Below are 10,188 nucleotides of genomic sequence, written 5' to 3' on the forward strand. Positions count from 1 at the left end.
AAGGAAAGGTAGTACCTAATCAACTTGTATTATATGTATTGCTTTTTTTTTTCAAAATACGGTTTTGAAATTTAACATACTTAAAAAAAAAAAAAAAAACAATTTATATCATTTCGTCATTTGAATTTTAACAAAAAGGTTTCTAACTTTTTATTAAGCTCTTTATTGTACCATTTTAAATACAATTTACAAGTTTTAAGCAAATATATTATTTTCATACTTACGCACCCACACACACGCACCCTCTCCCTCTTTCATTCCCACACGCACATGTATCCTCTCCCTCATTCATTCACGCATACACACATTCACATACACATGAATACAAACGTCACACAAATACAATTACTAAACTTCTTTTCTTATATATTATGTGTCATTATATTTATAGTGGATTTTTTTAATTGGCTTTAGTATTGTTAAGATTTTTCTAATTATTTTGTTTATGTAATAGCTGTAAAAATCCCAAATAAAATGAAATAAATAAACAATTTTAAGTTTTATAAGAACAACATGAAAGACTATAAAATCTTTATACTTAGGGTTCTGAAAATACACTCTTCTAGTTTAATATTTACAGAATAGTGATTTCCTGTAAAAAATATGTTTAACACTGTGAAACAAACGATTCGAGATAAATGTGTTTATGGAAAAATCAGAAGAGTTGTTGATCATATATCTAAATGATATCGTTGAATTTCTAAATTATCATAGAATCCAACTATTTGCAGATGATGCACTAGTTTACATATCAGGAGATAATACAGTAAAAACTAAGATAAATTATGATTAAGAAAATGTTTCAAAATGGTTAGAAATGAATAAATTAAAATTATATAAAGCAAAAACGAAATATATGTATATTGGGAGATAAAATGAACTGCAATGATGAATTATTAAAATATTGATATTTATATTCGAGCCATAATTTTTGTGGAAAGAATAAAGTATCTCGGAGTGTAATTAGAATTTTTTTTGAAGATTTAAACACATTCTAAATATAAAACAATTTTTTTTAAATAATCTATGGGAATATTGAAAAATGAAATAGACATAAAGAGTAGTGTTCTTATATAAACAATAGTCAAATATCCAAACTTAAATTATTGTTCTTCGGTTCTTTTTTTATGTAATAAAGCGAAAATTAAAAATATACGAATTCTTTAAAATAAGTGAATGAGGATTATACTTTAAAAAAAATGTATTTCCTTATGTAGAAATAATGCACAAAAAATTGGCTTGCTCACAGTAAAACTAAAAAATAAAATGTCATAATATATTTTTTATACGTAAAATAATTAAGGGGATAAATAAAATAATATAACACATTAAAATTTAACCGAGAATTTCGTACATATGAAACTAGGGATAAAAAAAGATAGTATTACCAATAAGGAGAAAAGCAGAGTCTTAAAACTCACTGTACAAGGGATTAAAACTGTACAACGAGTTATCTAAAGAAATAGAAAGAATTAATATATTTTTAATTAATTAAAAAAATATGTTCTTGAGAAATTTTAATACATAAATCTAATGCTATTAATAGTTTTTAACTGAAACAAAAAAATAATAAATCAAATTACCTACGTCTCTTGGTTTAATTAGACACAAGGATAGTTCATATTTTAGTCAGTAAAATAATTTTGTATCGTGTATAAATAATAATGATATAGATTAAGGGGTTAGGTACTTTACGTCGCCGACGGTGAAGTGTTTTGGAGGATCGTTAGAAGATCCTTAACCTTTGAGTTACGCAGTTTAAATTACGAGAGCATTGTTAGCGGAATAATGATATCTAAGGGAGAGTAACTCATTACCCGTTCCGTTTTCTAATAATGGAAGTAACATTAAACATTGTTCTTTGTTTACCGTATAGATTAAGAAATTTATTACTTGTACTAAACGATGTTACTTACACCTCCTATTAATTTCTTTGATATCACAATTATTAAGTTACAACATCGTCGACCAATTCTAGGATAGAGAATATCACTTTATGTTTTATGTACTCACCTTGTTATATAAACTTTAATTTATGTGAACTTACATTTAACAAACATATAGAAAATACCATAGAAAAAGCTTACAAAATGTTAGGGTTTGTCATACGATCGACCAAACCTTTCAAAAGAACTGACGCATTAAGAAAACTTTTTTTTTCGTATGTACGTAGTGTCCTAGAGTTTGGTTCTCCGATTTAGAATCCTCAATATAATACTTTCAAAAATCGTTTTGAACATATATTTTTTTCAGTGTTTAATTTTTTGTCCCCTCTCCTCCTGCATTCATAATAAATTAATGTGAAATCTCTAATTGGTCTTCTTTTTTTAATTGTTATGTTGTACCTTGTATTGACAAAAACGGCTGTATAATTTCCTTAATAAATAAATTAATATATTGCAGTTTTTTCTGATTAAAAATGCGATTAAAGGCTGACAAATTGATTGCTGATTCAAATAAGATTTCTGGTCAGATAATGTCATTTAATTATCAGAGATATAATTTTAACTTCAATTTTCGTCTATACTCAGTAAACAATTCGTAAATTCTTAATCCAACAAGTTGGCTGTTCCGTGTTATACAGCGTTCTATTTATTTATTTATTTATTTATTTATTTATTTACGGACAAAGTCCATTATAAACATTACAATTAAAAGAAATTTTTACAAAGGAATAAAAAAATATAAGGAACAGAAATAAGCAGCAAAGACAGATGATAGATTTTTTAGATTAAGTAAAAAGCATAGGCTAACTATACAGATTCTTTAGCTGATTTGTAAAGAAAGACATCCCGTTCTATAGTTTTATCATAACAACTTTGAGGCATCCACAATTTAGAACTTGATTTTAATTTTCCTGCATAGTGTTGAGTAGCTTGTATGTAAAACAAAGCTAGAAAATTGTATAAAATGCAGAATTTTAGACGTTTCACAATTATTGCAATTACTGTGTTTCGATTAAGAAATCTTTCGAGCAATAAAATATAAAATACAAAAATATTAAATAATTTTAAATGGTTTGTGTTTATTTTTTGATAAAATTGTAAAGTTCTCATTTATTAATTATTAAGAGGGATATTTTTTAAACTAAAAAAAATCCGCATTCAAAAAAATTTACTCGAAACCGTCGGAAAATTAAATTACATATTTACGACAATCAACAATTCTGTGTTATCTTGTGGTGTAATGGTTGTCGCGTTTGCTTACCAAGCAAGATGTGTCAGGTTCGATTTCTGACAAGGGTAATATTAAATATTTATTCAAAACTGTGTTTTTACACTTTGTCCCTGGACTGGCACCTGAAGCGTAAGACGATCATCTTTCCTTCACGTAACTTAAAAGATATACGCTGCAATTTGTGAATCAACGCAAAGTTCTATGCACCATTAGGTACGAAAAGGGAATGATGATGATGATAATTCCGTGGTTTGGATCCAAAAGGTCCGATGACGAATCTTTTCAACATTTTATAGTGGGTTAATGTCAATTAAAAAAAATTGTAACTATTTTACAAGACACATGTAGAAATGTTTTTCTATGAATATTTGTTTAAAATATGTCAAACACTTTATTTTAACTCCACATAATGGCTGTAAAAGTATCATCCTGTAATATTGCGATTCGCTACATCGGTCCTTTCAGATCCAAGCCACAGAATTATAGTTTAGTATTCTTTTGGAATAATACTGTAGCTATCCATTATAAAATAATTTTGTTTTATTGATTCCATATTACGAATTTTTTTATTTATTTTATTTTGAATCTTGAAATAATAGGGCACGCATAAACATATTTTTATAAGTGTTTTAATAATAAAAATGTACTTATATTTAATTTATGAGTTATTTAACACACATTTTCATACTGTTATTTTTTTAATTGCAGAGAAATACTGAAGTGTTTCGTGCCTAAATAAACATTTTACATAATTTTGAGACATGCTTTAAATACCACAAAACACAATAAAATCATGTGAAACTTAAAATCCAAAACATTTTATTAATAAACACATATTTTGATCCATGCGCAACCTACCTCCATTATTCACTTCTTAATTGCAATTTTATAATTAGAGTACTTACTAATTGTCCTTATAGACAATGGAAGTAAGTTGTACACATTAATCTAGAAGTATACCAATGCTCTTTGACCGAAGATTGTGTTGATTTTCAATTATTTTTGGAGCATCAGGGTGGAGTGTCTAGTATTTGTGTTTCGGGTTATGGGAGGCAGTGAATAATTCTTGTATGCATGCAGTAGAAGAACTTTTACATAAATTTGTTTTAAAGACGTAACATTAAGTTTTTCATATATACCGAAGGAGCTTGTTCTAAATAGGACTTTCAGGATAATTTTCCTTCAAGTTTTTTGTTCAATTATTTTCTTGAGCAATGTATCATTTGCACATCCCCATACGATTATACCATATTCCGAAACTAATTGTCATAGCGCATACTATATTTTTATGTTTAGTTATTTTAAGTTGATCGAGTTGTGGTCCCGTGGCTAGTGTCTCGGACTCAAGGCTCAACGGTACGTAGTTCGAATCCCACTCTACCCCAACTTGATGCCTATTTTCTAATAGTTATTTACAACTCGTTGAAAACGGCCTTCAAAACTAAATATTAGGGTAAATCATAGAAATGCAAATATTTATTTTCTGCTTAATTTTTTTATTGTATTTATTTTCAGTTTTTCAATTATTTACTTAAGTATTTTGTCCCATTCTCGGCAAAGAGCAATCTTTAAGGTGTCAACCGTTTCATGTTTTTTAGCTAATACTTTGGCCTCTAAAATAGACCAAATGGAAAAGTCCATTGGGTTTAAGTCCGGGAAATATGGAGGCCACTGTTGTGATGAAAAGAAGCTGGGAACTTTTTTTAATAAAAAACGTTGGGTTTTACGGGCTTTATGGGATGGCGCCGAGTCTTGTTGAAACGTCCAATGGTTTCTACCGATTTTTTTACGTGCCTTAGGTAACAACGCATCATTTAAAATCTTTTCACGGTATATTTGCTGATTTACCTTTACGCCCTGTTCAATAAAAACGAGTGGTGAGCGTCCTGTGGCAGTTACCGCGGCCTAAACCACCACTGATGCAGGCGCTTGCTTTCGCAGAGCAATACGCTGGTCTAAATTGTCTTTTGATTTGCATTGTAACAATTCACGATCGTTTTGTTTGCTTACATATTGCTGAACCGTAAATTTTTTCATCAGAAAACTCTAAATTTTCTAGCTTGCCACCAACGTGCAAGTGTTTTAACACCTTTGCTCTTGCTAGGCAAACTGCTTTTTGTGCAGGCGTAAAATCTTGCACTTTTTGTACTTTGTAGGGCTTCAATTGTAGTTCATTTTCAATATGCGCCTTATGCTACGAGCAGACACATTGAGATTTTTCGCCAATTGAACTGCGCTTTGTCGTGGATTACGTTGAATTCTGGCCTTTATCTATCGAACCATTTCTGTCAATGTTGCTGTTTTTGGATGTCCACCGCCATGGCATTTTTTTATGCTACCAGTATTATTGTTGCGTGAAATGGTCCGATAAACAAACATTTTGTTCACATGTAAATCTCGTAGCTCATTAATGGTACGCTGGTACGGTTTTCCAGCCAAATAAAGAGCAATAACACTGTTAAGTTTGAATTCCATTTCGATAACTTTTTAAAATTGAAACGTAAAATATTATGCTTTGGTAGAATTATTAACAATATAACAGACTAACGTGTTCAAAACATGAGCGTTCTGTCATTAGCCGTTTGGTTGCTACAGCAGCGTGAAGTTGGTAACACTTCGAGCGCCTACCCCTGTATATGTTTCGCATAGTTTAAATAAGTAAATTAGTTTATTTTGAATGTGCCTGATTTGATTATTCCGTTTTTAATTTTTATCTTTATATTTAAAATACATCAAATACTTTTTTATTATTTTACCTACCGTTTATTTAATACAAAATTTGTTTGACATAAATAGACAAATAATAAAGTATTATATAAAACATATGTTTATAAAATACTGTTCTTTTATATTAATACTTTGAGCACCGGCCGAATACACATAGAATTTACCCTGTGCCCGGCCCATTTTTGTGAAATTTCATGCTTTGTGAAGGGTTTCTTAAACGTGTCATAATTTTGAAAATACTAAGTTAAATCAATTCTTACTTCTCATATTTATTTAAAACAATTTAATAAGTCATTTTTGTATGACAGTTTTGCCAACATTGGCTTTTATGGAGAGCCACATTGCAATGTACGCACATATACCTACTGCGTCTCACTCCTTTTTTTGTGATTTGTATCCCGGAGCCATGTAAACGAGTGATTATAATAACCACGCGTTGTGTCCCGGTCCCGTGTTTTCACGTAGTTTACCAGCAGCAAAAAAGTACTAATAAAAGTCACCAGATGTCAATAAAATGCACTTTTTTGAACAGCTGGTAAATCACGTGAAAACACGGGACCGGGACACAACGCGTGGTTATATAATCACGTGTTTACACGGCTCCGGGATACAAAGTGTTGATAAATATTTCAAACTTTATTCATTTAACGCCGGTAGTATTTTTACGCTACAATTTAAGGGTTAATTTGTACAAAACGCTTTTTTTTTTACATAAAATGTGTGCGTTGATGGTAAGTATAATTTCTTACCCCCATCGGGTTGCCAAAGAGTTAAGAAGTTCGTTGAAAGGGAAACGTGAGGGGAAACGGAATGTAGAACTTGCACTTGACCCAGATTCAGGTGGTATGGCTTGTTAGTAAAAGGTATAGGTTGGAGACAAATTGTTCGGGAGGCAGGAACAAATTGGATGGACTCCTTCCCTTACGACGAGAAACTGACATCAGGGGTGGCTTTCCTGGCTGTCAAATGAAAACTTTAATAAAGTAAAAAGTAGTAAAAAACCTAAGCATTAAAAGAAAACAATGCCCGCACAATAGTTTTTCAGGAAATAATAGGTACTGTGCAGGTTTGTCTGTGTCCAGGCGGATGAAGAATATAGTTTTGCATGTGAAATAAAACCAGAACCCAGGACGAGTATTTTCAAATCGATGGCTACTCTCAGGTAAAAATCCTGAAAAAGGAAACCGAGTGGAGATAAATCCATCTCATAATACAGTGGTTGCCCCATTCGCCAACCATGTTTGAGGTGTCGAGTTTGATTCCTGTCACGGTCAACGTGACATATGTATTTCAAAAGTGATTCACTGTACTTAGACTGGCACCTAAAGCGTACGACTGATCACCTTACCTTCCTGTAAAATATGATTAAGATACGTTATTGATTTGACAATGTAGTCCTCTATGCATCACTAGGTACGGATAAGGGTTTGATGATGATGATGCTGATGTGTACATAGTGTATTTTATAATTTGTTACGCGTGAGTACTGCCATTTATTTATTTTGGTTGTTGGCTTTGCCTTCATAACGTGTGACCTTATTGAAATATCTGGTTAGGGGTCATTTTTGGGAGGTTCTAAGCTTTCTTGACTACCGAAGAACATATACAACGTCTTTATCTCGCATCACCAAATCACTTCATATTTTTTCTTTAAATTTGAAAATGAATTTAAATGATGTTAAAATTAACAACGTTACTATTATTTTCCCAATTTTTTTTTCACTTTCAAGACCTCACCTCTCAGCCATTATTCTTACTAAACCCACACCCACAATTTTTCCTTTCCCCTTTAAAACTCCGATCTTTCTACTGATCTCGGTAAATTTTTTGCTACCAATGTGACAAAACTTATTAATTCGTCAGTTAGATATATGTACACCTGTTGACGGAAAGTACATTGTTTTTTCTCAAAACTACGTAAGTATTTGTAACAGAACAATTTTATATCGTATTTTTTTTCAGCATTATTTTTATTAGTATCGAGTTAATGATGATGATCATATACAACAAATCATATCTTAAAGTTTCGACGACTGTATACTTTACCGTAGTATAATTATATTAAATTGTTGAATTAAACATAAAAAATATTATCACTTCATTTAAAAAAAATGTTATTTCTAAACCAAATGTAGAAAAAGATTCCAATGTAGGTATATATAAAATTCAAATGTGTAACATCTAAACTTTTCTATTTCCTAAATTGGAAAATAAATATTGGATGTTCCGCATGATTTACACCACTGTGCCACTGAACCTAGCTATAAGAAATTCTATAAAGCTGAAGCACTTTGTAAGTAGTATGTTACTCGAGATTGGCAACAGGGTTCTCGGCTCATTTGTCGCCGGAGCAGAGACGAGTCGCTAAATAACGGCACTGCTGAGGCCAGCTACGCGGGAAATGGGACGACTTTAGTGTAAGGTGATAAGCGCTTTTCGCACTTATGTGTTATTAGAGCTGAGGGGTAAGATTACACGGCATTTATTAAGTTATTTTATTTTTTATTTATTTGGGGAAAAAAAACAATAACTTTTACATAAAATGCACATAGATAATAAAAATAACAGAAACGTTTTTTGTAAAAATTGTAAATAAAGTCAATATGCATGGTTGATAATTATGTGGGTATGCATTGTTCAAATATTTTTACAACTTCTACATCCTTTGTACCTACAACCACTGTTAACTCCCATCCTCAGTATCCTCTGAACACCCGCCACAATAAGATCTCGTGTCGTGAATCTCACGTTTATTTTGTTGAACGTGTGCCGCATTATAGACTTTGTTTTCACTAACCACCAGTGTTCAGGTTTAGATCGGGGGCCTGTCCAAGTGTTGGTACTGCTTGCAAGTGATCAGTCGGACCATAGCAATTCAATTAAGAATGAACCAGGTCAGTGGCATCCATTCCTAATCTATCTCATTTGTTGGGGTTGTGACCGATTGAAACTGCAAACCGCATATCGAGGATATTCACTTATTTCATTAAAATTAAAATACAGTCCATTCCGTTAAATAATATTGTAGAAGCCCTAGGGCTTCGCCCCCCACTATTTTTCGCCCCACATTCACGTGGGAATTTGTTTTCCCACCAATGCATTTTCACAATGTTGTATATTAATAAATTAAAGTTTGTATTGTTGCTAGGTTTTGCATTGACGCTGATCATTGGGAAGATCTCACCAGGGATAAAGATGTGTGGAGGGGAGCCGCAAAGAAGGGAAAAGCGGCACACAACGACTTCTGACTGGAAAGTCTGAGGCGTAAAAGACTGTGAGGAAGGCAGCTCCCTACTGGAGCCTACCCCAATATACTAGTCTAACGTGTAGATTGAAGACTAGGAGGACTGACCCCAAGCAAATGGGACATACAGCCAGAAGGAAAAAGATTGTATAAAGTACAAAACATAATGATGAATATATTTACTGACATACTCGTATAACTAGACAGGCGTACAATAAACACCTATAAGGTATTTTTATATTTAGTATAGAAAAGATAAAAAATGTCTGGATGACCCGAGATGTTATTGATTTATTTATCGATTATATTATTTTTACATTTTTTGTTAAAGACTTTGCGCTGTTAACGAGGGTACATACCCCGTTCTATGTACTTCGTCAAGCTTATAGTAAAAAAACACAACATTTATTCAAAATAATACTCCATTATTATCATTCCATTTCCGCACCTTCTGGTGCATAGGGCATTGCATTGATACACCAACCGTAGTGCATCTTTATAATTTTGTAACATAAAGGAAAAATGAACATGATTATACTTCATGTGCCAGTCCAAGGATATTAAAAATATCCTAGTAAAAAAAAAAACTTCATATCAACCATGTCGGGAATCGAACCCGAGACACCTTGCACGGTAGGCGAACGTGCTGAATATTTGATCATCAGGCGGACTGTACATCTTAGGATCATTTCAAATAAATATTGATGTCAACCATCTCACCTACATAGAAAGAGGAAAATTATAAATGGAAAAAAAAAACTGTACTTGTATGTTACATATCTCTGTGTCCAAGCGGATAAAAAATACAGTTCTGTGTGCGAAATAGAATCAGAACCCGGAACAAGTGTTTTCGACTCGATGGCTACTCTCAGATAAAAATCTTAAATAAAAAAAATGAGTGGAGATAAGCCCGCCTCATTGTGTGGTGGTTGACGCGTTCGTCTGCCGTTCTTGAGGTCCTGGGTTCATTTCCTGGCAAAATGGACACGAAATATTGATTTAAAAGGTTGTTTAAACTAAAATGTTCCACTATCCCTGGA

This window comes from Micrasema longulum, unplaced genomic scaffold, assembly GCF_059751315.1.
Source record: "Micrasema longulum isolate JH-2025_06_02 unplaced genomic scaffold, ASM5975131v1 h1tg002227l, whole genome shotgun sequence".
NCBI classification, from domain to species: domain Eukaryota; kingdom Metazoa; phylum Arthropoda; class Insecta; order Trichoptera; family Brachycentridae; genus Micrasema; species Micrasema longulum.